General features: G+C 36.8%; 2 protein-coding genes across 2 annotated transcripts in view; one reads left to right on the top strand and one right to left on the bottom strand.

The window, feature by feature from the left end:
* The window catches only part of LOC137170628 (uncharacterized), a 456,230-nt gene that overhangs the window by 349,816 nt on the left and 92,477 nt on the right, over window positions 1-13,937 (bottom strand). The window lies entirely within an intron of this gene.
* Window positions 1-13,937, top strand: part of LOC137170627 (uncharacterized) — a 139,985-nt gene that overhangs the window by 71,853 nt on the left and 54,195 nt on the right. The window lies entirely within an intron of this gene.

Here is a 13,937-nt window from a genome sequence, read left to right as displayed (position 1 = left end):
AATGACTGAATCATGAATCAATAACAAAAAACACTCTTGTAACTTTATTATTTTTCTTCATAAGTCAAAAGTCTTCTCCTTTATTCTTTTGTTTCAGTGCGTCTCAGCTCCTTCAGGAAAATATGACGTCACACAGCTGCGTCTCCTATAAAATCATCCTGAGCCTGAAAATGACGTCAGACTGTCACAAACTAAACAAGCAACATTTTATTTAAACATATTCCTTCTCATTGGTTGTGTTCTTTCAGTAATTAACAGATTTAAATTGTCTATTTGTGTCTTATTCTGTGACAGACAGTTGCTGCTATAAATCTATAATCAAATAATAAAACACTGGAGCAGTTATCAGCTGTTCCAGGTATCACTATGTGGAAATTATTAAGTGACAGTGTAACGTGTTAATTAATTGTACATGAATTACAACTTTAAACTTTATAGATTAAACTGTTAGTTAATAATTTCTACATCATATTTTGATCACTGACTTCTTCATATTTGACAGTTGAGGTGATGTCCGTCATGAGTAGTTGTCGTCTCCTCAAAATGACGCTGGAGTGAACGAGAATTAAAACTCTCTCATCCTCACTGAGAGGAGCTGAGACACGAGGAAGAGACGTGAGAGAGGGAAGTGAGGAGACACATTAGTGTAAAGAAAAACACCTTCAGTGAACTGCAGCTGGGACGATGAGAGCGACTCCCTTATGTGACGTAATTTGACACATTGTTGAAAAAAAAAGCTCATTTTAAGGGCGCTGCTCAACATTCCCACTTTTCCATCTTAATTTCTGCTTTTATGTCTCGTTAAACTATTAAAATCATACATTCACCTTTAACAGGACAATTTTCATGATACATAAACTGTAAATCCAGTAAGAAATTCAACCTGCAAGATTCATGAGAGCGGGCATACATCACTTCCCTGTCGTCAGGAAGGCCACGCCCCCTTTTGGGTGAAAACAAGTGTTGTAAAAGTGCTGCACAAAAATTGGAAAATTTAGTGGCACCATGTCTGAAAGCTGCTGCGTCACGTTTTGCACATCGATCAATAAAAAAACCTCCAGTTTACAATTTCCTTTACATCCCCAAAGAGCAAAAGACAGTAAAAGAAGAGATCTGAGAGATTTATTTATAAATCAGCATGTCAGTGTCTCTTCTAGTTTTAACTGCCTTCCTTAGTGCAGCATCTCTAGATTTCATTAGTTTCCACAAATGTTCATTAAACCATTAAACAGTAAATTGTTTTTATTTTTAGATTTTATGTGTATCCTCACATTAAATCTTTCCCTCACAGAGTTGATTGTGTGAGTAAAAGTATCACAGCCATAGTCCAGATCATCAGAGGACAGAACATCATCCCAGTTCAAGCTGTTCATTTCATTGATAAATTCTTCTTGCTTAGCTCTGGGTATGCATTGAAGGATCATTGTCTTAGTTGCCATGATTAGATTAGATTATACTTTACATTTACAAATGTAATATTAGATACATAGATGTCTGGTGAACAACGTGTATCTGAACATATTAAAAAGAAAATCTTTTCTACATAAACAGTCCCGTTTCATGCTGAATATATTTGTAATAATCAGCCACTTTGAAATCTTCTGGGCTCTCCTCTCTGACCCTCTGTGGTTATTTCCTGGTTTAAGTGGTTTCCAGTGATTTATGACTCAGAGGACTTTCTGCATCGTCTTTCTTCGTCTTTCTCCGACTGTTTCAGTGTTTCAGACCTCCTCCTCTTTGCTGTCACCGTTAGTTTCATGTGAATGTAACACTCACTGCAAGTCACTAGCATAAGAAATGACAATAAAAGAAGTAAAGTAGAAGTATTTTATTGCAGACGATCAGATTGAGATTTATTACATTCAGCCACCTGAACTTCCTCCCAGTTAATTTCCCAGCTATCACTAACAGGGCAGGGGCTGAGTTTAACTAAGACACATCAGTGCACACTGCAGTCAATAAGTCCTACACACCAGGTGAGTTAACACACTCCAAACTGGCACACGTGACTATCTTCACTGCAACCGCCTAACAACCACAGCTCACCTTAAACCTGCCCTGACTGGCTGACTGGGATTAATGGTGGGACAGCAGGCAGACTGATATTAAAACAAACAAATAAAAATAAGAAAAAAAAGAAAACTAGTCTGCTCCAAGAGCAATACCCTTATCTTTTTGCCCGCTACCAGTTCACTTACCAGGGCGGACTAGACAGGAAAGAAAACCTCAATAAAACAAACAGACAAATGATACAAATAATCCCACAGCAGGAGCAGCTAATAGACCACTGATGCTCTGGTACGTCGATTTATTTCTATACTGACTACCAGCCGCCTTCAACCCAGCAGGGAAGCAGGTCAGTCATTCCTGCAGTCTCGCCTTCCCTGAATGCCAAAAAAACCCTCTGTTCCTCCTTCAGGTAGCTTTATATCTGCCAAACCTCAATAACTGGTGCAACTCCACTTTTTACACCCGCCACATGAATGTAAAAAGCAGAGAAGTTAAAACATTTATGACGCTTCAAAAACTCCATCTGTGCTGAAGTCAGTCTGAAGTTGGTCGTGCGTCTGTTTACTTTTTAAAAATACTTCAGTAAAATATAGTTAAAAGACATGAATACACCTCCTCTGTGAAACATCTTTTACAGTTCAGAGTTGGAATCATTTTGGAGATATTTTAATGGTTGAAGTTAAAATTGTGCAAAGTCACAGACTGTTAACATGTAAAAACATACATACATATATAAAAACATAATCTTCTGATAGTCCAGTTATGAGAATAAAATGGTGAAAGTATTTTTAAAATATTATTAGACTACTTGAATAACTTGTTCACTCCATCAGTGACAGAGTGTCAGAGAGGAGTTACAGGAAGCCGTTTTGTTGTGATCAGATCAACATGCAGCAGCAGGATGTGAGAACTGAGTGTGTTTCAGATTTGTTATGACACAGAGACACAGAGAGTATTTATGTTTTATTTTAGTATTTAAAACCCTTGTTGTTGTGTTTTAGTGCTTGTATATGCCAGCAGGGTCTACATGTCCTGTACATATGATAGAACTGAAGTATGCACCCAGGGCTGCACAGTTAATAAAAATGTTATTGGTATCACAATATGGATAAGTGTAATATCCAAATCACAGCAGCTTTTTGTTACAGGTTAAATGTGACAGTATATCTTTATAAATGAGGTATTATTAGTCTACAAATCATAAGACATAAAAGAACTTGATGGTTTGGATTCCTGCAAAAATCACATCATTCTCATTTTACTAGTTTTTTTCCAGTTAAAATTAAAATGATGATGCAAAAATGATCACTGCCACTAAAACTGCAAATATTATTGCAAAATAATCGTAAAATGATTTTTATTTTTTTTTTACCAGTATTCAAAGTGTCACTGAAAATTCGCCACTGGGTGGCACTGGTGCTATGTGTGCTGTATGATAATTAAACCTAAATATATATATTTCAGCTATAGTTTGTCACAGAGTTAGACCATTTTGATCAGCATTACTTTGTGATTAATAATATATAGGTTACAAAATGATTATATACTTGATAAACATTGAATCAAACTTCTGGCTTTAAGGAACACAGTACATAGTTGCTTTTAAGTTTGTGTCATAAATGTATTTTTCCTCGACAGAGATGGGAAGTCTCTGGTGGTGGAACGGGAGGAGACTATCCTGTAGAAAGTCAAAACTGACACTTTAAGGTGGAGAAAGTGTTCTCACTTTACCTTTGAAGGCATTTCCAAACCAAAGTTGAATATACATCCATTTTCTTGAGGTGGGAGGTTATCACTGATGAGCCCAGACCTCCTTTGGGCTTTCACAGAGAAAAGCAAAAAAAAGAAGTACTGGTTTTCCTACACCCTTATTGGTTCAGGTGTGATTTAACTATTCACTAGTACTGCCAAAGACTCCTAAATGATGGGAGGTCTCCTGTAATCTCATCCACAAATGATCATATTTTAATACAAAACATCTTATTGGTGAAACAGTCATATCGTATCATGACGTACATTACAAATTCAATCAGCAAGGTAACATGACAGTCTGTCTGAAAGTTGAAACAGAGGTGAAGGTGGTTAGATTAAATGTCACGTCAGCTTCTAGATGTGAGAAGCTACAATATGTCTTTCAGGTGCAAGATGAGCTGCACAACCAGCACGTACTGAAAACTGCAAACTGTCATTTAAGGGTCAGAGCACATGTTGCTTCTTTATCAAAAACAATCTTAAAACACATATTATCAAAACAGAACTAAAACAAAGAGGAGTGAGTATATATAAAAGGAGAAGGATGTCATCACAAACAGCATCTTAATTTCAGTTAAACAACACTCTCATATAACATAGAACAAAACTAAAACTACATGTTGAATGTTTTGTCTTATTTTATTCAGTGATTTGTGGTCAGAGATGTAAACACAGTGTTATCTCAGTCTCAGGTCTCCAGCAGTCAAACTAAATATGATTTTCAGTGTTAACAATACAGATATTTACAGGAAGGACACATTTATAATCATTTTGTAAGACTTGTGGCACAAAGATATATTTAATTATAATGTAATCTAAATGTGTGTAAATAAATAACATTTGATAGTTTTATAGTTTGTTATTTTGTCTGAATCCCAGAATTCATTGTGCTGCTGAATCCACACCTACAACATCTGCTGTGGTCATTATTTTTAACAGTAACTTCCTGTTTTACACAGTTCATCCTGTTCTATCAGAGCAGGAAGCAGCGCTGCAGGAGTCACAGTCTGATCAGTAATTCAGATTGAAGAATCAGAAGAAACGACCTCACAGGGATCAGATTGAACAGGTAAGAAGCAGAACAGTGTTTGTTTCATCAGATTGTGTTTGATGTTGTTGTTTTGCAGTAATAAGACGACCTGAGGGTTGAACTATGAACAGAGATTAGTGGATCAGTGAGGTGTGTTGAACCTGCAGGATTTCAATGTCACAAAGGTGTCTCTCTTTTAACCTGCTATATCACCATGGTAACGCTCTGTTAACCTGCTACATCACCATGGTAACGCTCTGTTAACCTGCTACATCACCATGGTAACTCTCTGTTAACCTTCTACATCACCATGGTAACTCTCTGTTAACCTGCTACATCACCACGGTAACTCTCTGTTAACCTGCTACATCACCATGGTAACTCTCTTTTAACCTGCTAGATCACCATGGTAACTCTCTTTTAACCTGCTACATCACCATGGTAACTCTCTGTTAACCTGCTAGATCACCATGGTGACTCTCTTTTAACCTGCTACATCACCATGGTAACTCTCTTTTAACCTGCTACATCACCATGGTAACTCTCTGTTAACCTGCTAGATCACCATGGTAACTCTCTTTTAACCTGCTACATCACCATGGTAACTTATGCTACAAACGTAACCTGGTCCGGAGCAGGTTATGTTCTGAGTTTCAGCTTAAATAAAAAGCGCTGTCCTTTCACTGACCACCTGATTTGCTGCCAAGTCTGTTTAACACTGCTGATACTGCAGCTATTAGAACACTGATTAGAATATTGATTGATTTGATGTCATATTGTAAATGTGTAATGAGGTTAGGGTTACTGTGGGATGGGATTCTGTTACAATATATCAAACTGTATTTCAAATTGTAAAAGACAAACTGATAAAAATCTAAAAACTAATGAAAAAATACTTTGAACAAAATATAACAATAATAACAAAATTGATTAGTCTATTGGTATTTATCACAGATAATATTCAATCTATAATATTAATATTTCACTTTGATTTGGCCAGAATCTAAAGTGATTTCCACTGATCCTTCATTATGACACAGAGTCAGACCTGACTGTTTAAATCTGCAGCATCAAGTTTAAAGTTTAAGAGCTCTGGATGTGGGAGGCACAGACAGGTAAAATAAGTATATTAACTAATTGTGAGTTTGAGAATGAGTTTTTTAATTAATGAATTCACACGATCAGCAATTTTCTCCCAGCATTCATCTCTTGCCTTATTTGCAGCAACAGTGTTGCTTTTTGCTGTGATAATGTATTTATATTATTCATATCTCTCTATTATAATGACCTGTTCCTCCTGACTGAAGCAGGCAGCACGCAATCGGTCCGTTTTGTGCATAAAGAGTCAAATGATGCGTCAAATGCCCCATTTAATGGGGACGCACACAGAGCCTGAAGCAGAAAGCCTGAGTTAACAAAGAAAGTTCATATCTACCGTTGTGATATTGATTGGGACAGTGTGCAGTTTTAAACATTAAACATGCACTGGAGTTAGCTCAAAGCTAATTTACATCTGTAGTTCCCCACAATCCAAACATACAACAGCACAACAACAAACAGTACAAAGAAAAAACACACAGAACACAAAATACAAAATGCAAAATACAAAATACAAAACACAAAGCTACACACAACAACACATCACATACACCTACAATGTCAACTAGAAATTAATAATGTAAACTTGTCAAATTAAAAGCAAGACTACCTGCACTAATGAGAAGACCATAGATGGAGTTTAGACTCAGTGGTCACACAGCTGATTGGTCTTTAGTAGATTTTTTAATTTGGCCTTGAATGTATTGATTGAACTGCAGTTCTTCATATCATCAAGTAGGATGTTCCACTGAGTTGTGGCTTTCACAGAGAAAGCTGACTGTCCAGATGCAGTGTGATTAAATGGTACAATCTTGTATAGTGGATATTCTGGAGGATCTAATAGAACTTACTGAGTGAGTGAACACAAAGTCACATAGTGGAGGAGGACAAACCATTTAACATTTTATAAACTAGGCACAAATGTGAGAATAATCTAAAATTCTCAAAGCTCAGTAAATTGTATTTCTCCAGAACCCTACAGTGATGGAAATGCATTGGCTTTTTGTCCAGAGTGTTTAGAGTTTATTTGTATAAGGACTCAAGAGGCTTTATGGCTGTTTCTCCAGCCTGCCCCCAACATGTGATCAATAAGACATCTGCGTCCAAAGAGAGACAGTTTCTAATATGTCTACAATTTTCTAAGTTGTACTTTATGGTTTTAACCATTTTTTTAACATGTTTCTTAAAGTTCAAATTTGGATCCAGTGTCACACCAAGATATTTAAAATCAGTAACTATGTCAATTTTTTCACCTTCGATGAGAACATCAGCATTAGGAGGTTGTACCATGGTCTTAGAGAAAAACATACCTTTTGTCTTGTTTACATTTAGACTCAGACATGATTGATCAAGCCAATGTGTGATCCTCTCCAATGCAGTTGTTAGCTTAGCAGCAGCTAACTCAGCTGTTTTTGCATGTGTGTACACAACAGTGTCATCTGCATACATTTGTAGTTCTGCATCATGACATTGTTGAGGGAGATCATTAATATATAGGCTAAATAATAGGGGACCTAACACTGACCTTTGTGGAACACCCATTGTGCACTTTAAGTTACTGGACAGTGTGTCACCAACTTTAACACATTGTCTCCTATTAGATAAATATGAAGACATCCATGCCAGTGCTCCAGATGAGAAGTTAAAATTAGAGTTTCGATATTAAAACATCATGATTGACTGTGTCGAATGCTTTACGCAGATCTAAAAATACAGCACCAACTACTTCTCCTTTGTCAAGTCTTGATTTAATTTGCTCTATTAAGTGCAAGATAGCAGTTTCAGTGGAATGATTTGCTCTAAAGCCAAACTGCATACAATGTAGACCAAAATTGCTTGTATTAAGAAATGTTGTCAGTTGTTTAATGACAACTTTCTCAGCAACCTTTGAGAGTACTGGCAGTATACTTATTGATCTGTAGTTACTGGCTTCAAGGTCTCCAGATTTAAAAATAGACATGAGAACGGCACATTTCCAGTCATCAGGAAAGGAGCTGCGTTTAAAAGACAAGTTCATTAAATGAGCAATAGGGGGAGTTAAAATATCTTTGTGTGATTTAACAAACATGATGTCAAATTGGAAAGCATCTCTACTTTTGGAGATTTTTAAGGAGCTGATGATTTTATTTACTTGTAACTCGTTAGTCTCTAAAACCTGACCTGTAGCATCTATAGCAACAATATCCAGTTTCCTTTTTGTAATTTTTTTCTCCTAAATATTTTGGGTCCCTCCTTGTGAGATTATCAATGTTTTTCCAGATCAATTTACTGTTGCCTTTTGCCTCATTCAATATATTGAGATAAAAACGAGATTTATCTTCTCTCAGCTCTTGGATAACTTTGTTCCTTAAACCTTTATAAATCAGCATGTCAGTGTCTCTTCTAGTTTTAATTGCCTTGCTTAGTGCAGCATCTCTAGATTTCATTAGTTTCCACAAATGTTCATTAAATCACAATAAATAGTTTTTATTTTTAGATTTTATCTGTATCCTCACATTAAATCTTTCCCTCACAGAGTTGATTGTGTGAGTAAAAGTATCACAGCCATAGTCCAGATCATCAGAGGACAGAACATCATCCCAGTTCAAGCTGTTCATTTCATTGGTAAATTCTTCTTGCTTAGCTCTGGGTATGCATTGAAGGATCATTGTCTTAGTTGCTGTGGTCTTAAATCTACTTTTAGTCAGTTTTCTTGATTAGATTAGATTATCCTTTACATTTACAAATGTAATATTAGATACATAGATGTCTGCTGAACAACGTGTATCTGAACATATTAAAAAGAAAATCTTTTCTACATAAACAGTCCCGTTTCATGAATTTATTTTAATAATCACCCAGTTTGAAACCTTCTGGTCTCCTCCCTCTCTGACCTTCTGTGGTTATTTCCCGGTTAAAGTCATTTCCTGTAACTTTTTTATTTTCCGCGTCGTCTTTCTTTATCTTTCTCTGACTTTTTCAGTGTTTCAGACCTCCTCCTCTTTGCTGTCACTGTTAGTTTCATGTGAATGTAAAAAGTAGAGAGGTTAAAACATTTATGACGCTTCAAAAACTCTGATCTGTTCATGTTCCATCTGTGCTGAAGTCAGTCTGAAGTTGGTCGTGCGTTTCATAAAGTCTGTTCACTTTTTAAAAATACTTCAGTAAAATACAGTTAAAAGACATGAATACACCTCCTCTGTGAAACATCTTTTACAGTTCAGAGTTGGAATCATTTTGGAGATATTTTAATGGTTAAAGTTAAAAAACAAAACAAAAACACACAAATCATAAACTGTTAACATGTAAAACCATCCATACATGATATATAAAAACATAATCTTATGATAGTCCACTTGTGATAATTAAAATGGTGAAAGTATCTTTTAAATATTATTAGACTACTTGAATAACTTGTTCACTCCATCAGTGACAGAGTGTCAGAGAGGAGTTACAGGAAGGCGTTTTGTTGTGATCAGATCAACATGCAGCAGCAGGATGTGAGCTGAGTGTGATTGTGACTCCCCTCCTCCCCTTCCTTCCTCTCTGTTTGAATGTTTGAACTATTTTACTTTTGTTTTCTTCACCATCATGTCGCAGATATTATTCTCCGTATGGTAAGGTCATAACTGACAGTTTTCAGTGTTTAATGACTCCTCTCTGCTCTCACTGTTAGTTTAATGAGTCGCTCGGTTGTTGAAAGTGTTTGTGTGAATATCTTGTGTTTGTCTTCAGATCAGATCTGTTAACAGTTTGTGTTCAAGATCAATAACTGCTCCAACAGCAGGAGAGATGATGGTGACATATAGTCATGTGTGAATGTGTTGCTTTTCAATGTTAATGATGATCCATCAACAACTTTGATGTTTTCATGTTTTATATTGTTGCAGATGTGTTTCTCTGTGCTGAAGTCAGTCTGAAGTTGGTTATCTGACTCCTTCAACCAATCAGAGGGAGTTTTTAGGGAGCGTCAATAACTGACTTGTCATCATACAACAGGTAGAAAATTATTATTGAAAATAGTTTAATGTTTTATTTCTATTTGTTGTTAATATTATTATTAATTCCTGCAACAGACTATCCACAGGATCAGGCTGAATGAGGATTGGTCTTTAAGCTGAATGACTGAAGTTTTTGTCAGTTGACTTAAAATTAATGTTTAATGATACATATACAAAAGTAAAAAACAAGTGTGAAGTTTGATCATAAGTTCTTACTGTTAACCAGCACTCATTACCTCTCCCAAACTTAAATAACTTCTTGATGGAATTTAAATTGTATATGGATTCTTTAAAGTGAAGCAAACTTAGCTCCCAAAAATTGTGTTTGACTGTAAAAATCAATTATCAAACATGACAAAGAGTAAAGTTTATATAAACATCAAATGAGTTGCATCATGCTGACGTCATTATATGAACAATTCATGGCAGGACTTGATACATAATCAAGATAAAACACATTATCAGTGTCTGAAATAATCACAAAAACTGTCACATAATCCCACACATCTATACAAAAATATAAATACAAATAAATATGATAAAAATATTAACATTTACAACAACAAATATATTAAAAAATATATATTTGTTGTAAAACAACAGATTACTTACAGAGAGACTGTAGAAAATAATATCATAAACCACCATCAACAACAACAAAGTGATGCTTGAGTTTTGACTTCAGACTGTTTTCTTCTCCACAGACGTTGGAAGTAGGTGAAGTTGTTCCTGAAATCCTGCACAGCAGAGACCAGAATCTCCTGATCCCAGCTGTGTGTCTGTAGAGATCAATAGGACCATGGATCCACCTCCTCCTCCCAAAAGAAAGAAACAGTAAGTCAAGATAATGTCACTGTATTGTTCAGGCTTTTGAACATTTGCTGATGAGGGGATGCTGAAGCAGCAGACAGTATCAGGAGACCAGAAGCACTGCAGATTCTGTGCTCACAGAAGGAGCACGAGGAGAACATGTCTCCATGTCTCTGATGGAGGTCACTGAGGGGGAGTTAAAAACAAGGAGTTGATGAGATACACTCTGAGATGCTGAAGTTTCTGGACATTGTGGGGCTGTCTTGGCTGTCAAAAAAGGGGGTCCAGAGGATATGATCTAAATATTGAGGTATCACACTGCTCAGCCTCTCTGGAAAGTTTATGCTGGATGCTGGAAAGGTGGCGGATCGTTCAAACTCAGACTGAGGTGAAGTGATGGGGATTCTGTCCTGGTCCTGGATTTGGGGATGCTGGAAGTCAGTCAGAGTTGGGGGTGCTGAGAGAAAGTTTATATGATGACGTCAAATTAAATGCTGCACAACATTTGTGACTTTTGTATTAATCTGAATGGCCAGAGACATTTTACACCAGTTTTAGAAGATTTTACACACAACAGACAACAAACTTAAATACCAACATGCTGTATGTCAAAGCAGCGTAGCAGCATATTCAGCTATGGACAGTTCACACACAGGATGCAGGTTTATTCCTAATCAGAAGATGATTTATTGTTGATTGAGCCACAGCCACGTTATACGGTACAGGTAACAATACAACAAGGCACTTGAAATTTATAACACACACACACACACACACACACACACACACACACACACACACACACAGCAACCAAAAACATTAACAAGTAACTGAACAGGCTGTAGACAGTGCTTTACAAACAGGCTTTCATTGATAACTACACTCTAAAACACAACTCTACACTACAGAGACGTCCTCTTGCTCTCATTTGAAGCATGTTGCACTACCAGATCTGTGACAGAAACAAGAAATAATATAACTCACTAAATGATATAATCAATTCATTCATACGCCCTGTAACTGGTGAGACAGGAAATCATCCAGTAGCAACATCACATCAAGTTTAAAACAATGAACACACAAAGCATCTGAAATTTACAGCAAACCACTACATAATATAAATATTGTAACCCAGACCAAAGTGAGTTTACATGGTGGCAGGAAACATAATAAAAACACATCTATTATTGGTCATTAATATCCCTGATACTTCACACCTAGCTACGTCACGTCCTCTGCGTTTGTGCATCAGATGCACAGAAAATACATTGAATGTTCTAAAATGAAATGAAATATGATAAAAAGAAAATAACAAAGGCTGGATTTTAACCATCGAACAAACCAAGTTTTATAGACTGCATACGCTAAAATGCTACTCTGGATCAGTGGACCAGCTGTTTACCCTTTCAAGGATCCTGGAGGGAGGGATCATGGGTGTCTGTCCTTCTGCTCTACATGTGTTTTGTAGAATTGTAGTGTTTTTACATTGTGTGATCGTCATACTGAGTCAGGCCATGATCAGCTACGAGTAGTCGAGTCCTGCTGGCACAGTTCCAGTATGTTTCCTCTGCACACAGCATGGCAGGGTAAAAGACGTTGTTCACCTTGATGATGTGTTTTGTCAGCAATCAGCTCAGCTACCAATCAGGATCACAGCAGCACAACTCAGACAAAAAAGGCCTCCAGCTACATGCTGTTTGTCAAGCATATTGTTGTGAGCACAGTGCAGTCATTGAAGACAACCCAGATCAATGTTTTTAATTTTTAGGATTTTTTCATGTTGACTTTAGCAGCTTAACAGCAAGAGGACATTATTAGAGAAATATTAGTCAAGTCAGTTTTATTTATATAGCACCAAGGGCTCTTTTCACATAGAGCAGGTCTAGACTGAACTCTTTAATTTACAGAGACTCAACATTTCCTCCATGAGTAGCACTTGATGACATCAACAAGAAAAAAACCCCCCTTTAACGGGAAGAAACCTCAAGCAGAACCGGGCTCATAAAAATAACAACAATAATAATAATAGAAATATGCCTAATAATGACTAATGACTAATAATAATAATAGCAGCAGCAGTGGGCATCAAGCTGGACAGCAGTCGGTCTGTAGCTGAAGGTTTCCTGCGAGACGAGAAAGCACAAAACTCCGGGGAAGAAGCCAAGTTAGTGACATGCATTAATGGTACATGAATACATACAGATGGAGAGGAGGAGGAGGAGAGAGGAGCTCAGTGCATCATGGGAAGTCCCCCAGCAGTCTAGGCCTATAGCAGCATAACTAAGGGCTGATCCAAGGCGAGCCTGGTCGGCCCTAACTATAAGCTTTATCAAAAAGCTTATAGTTAAGTTTTCAGCCTACTCTTAAACATAGAGAGGGTGTCTGCACCCCGGACCGAATCTGGAAGATGGTTCCACAGGAGAGGAGCCTGATAGCTGAAGGCTCTGCCTCCCATTCTACTTTTAAAGACTGTAGGAACCACCAGTAAGCTGCATACTGGGAGTACAGCGTTCTAGTGGGGTAATACGGTATTATGAGCTCTTCAAGATATGACGGTGTCTGACCATTAAGAGCTTTGTAAGTCAGGAGAAGGATTTTAAATTCTATTCTGGATTTTACAGGAAGCCAATGTAGTGAAGCTAAAATGGGAGAATGTGATCTCTTTTTCTAGTTTTAGTCAGAACACATGCAGCTGCGTTCTGGACCAGCTGGAGAGTCTTTAGAGACTTGTTAGAGCAGCCTGATAATAAGGAATTGCAATAATCCAGCCTAGAAGTAACAAATGTGTGAACTAGTTTTTCTGCATCTTTTAGGGACAGGATGTGTCTGATTTTTACAATATTACATAAGTGAAAAAAGGCAGTCCTTGAGATTTATTTTATGTGGGAGTTAAACGACATATCCTGATCAAAGATAACTCCAGATTCCTTACAGTGGAGCTGGAGGCCAGGATAATGCCATCCAGAGTAGCTATATCATTAGGGCCCCAGCATGAAGGTGCCAGGGGCCCAACGGTTATTCTTTAAGGATAGGCTCTTTTTTTTAATTTAACCTCTTTAAAATGACATTTTTATGCCACACAGATTATTTCAACCATTACCTCAGGGCTAAGAAATGGAAAAAATTAAGTTCTTATAACTTAGGCTACTTATTTTTTAAAGATATAATGTGTAAGAATATCTGAGAATTTTAGTTTTAAACATTCTGAAATTAACTAAATTTATCAGAATGTGAAGAAATCACAGTTTTGACGTAAT

This window comes from Thunnus thynnus, chromosome 19 (genome assembly GCF_963924715.1).
Source record: "Thunnus thynnus chromosome 19, fThuThy2.1, whole genome shotgun sequence".
Taxonomy (NCBI): domain Eukaryota; kingdom Metazoa; phylum Chordata; class Actinopteri; order Scombriformes; family Scombridae; genus Thunnus; species Thunnus thynnus.
Note: the sequence above shows the minus strand (reverse complement) of the source record. Positions and strands in the feature narration are given on the sequence as shown.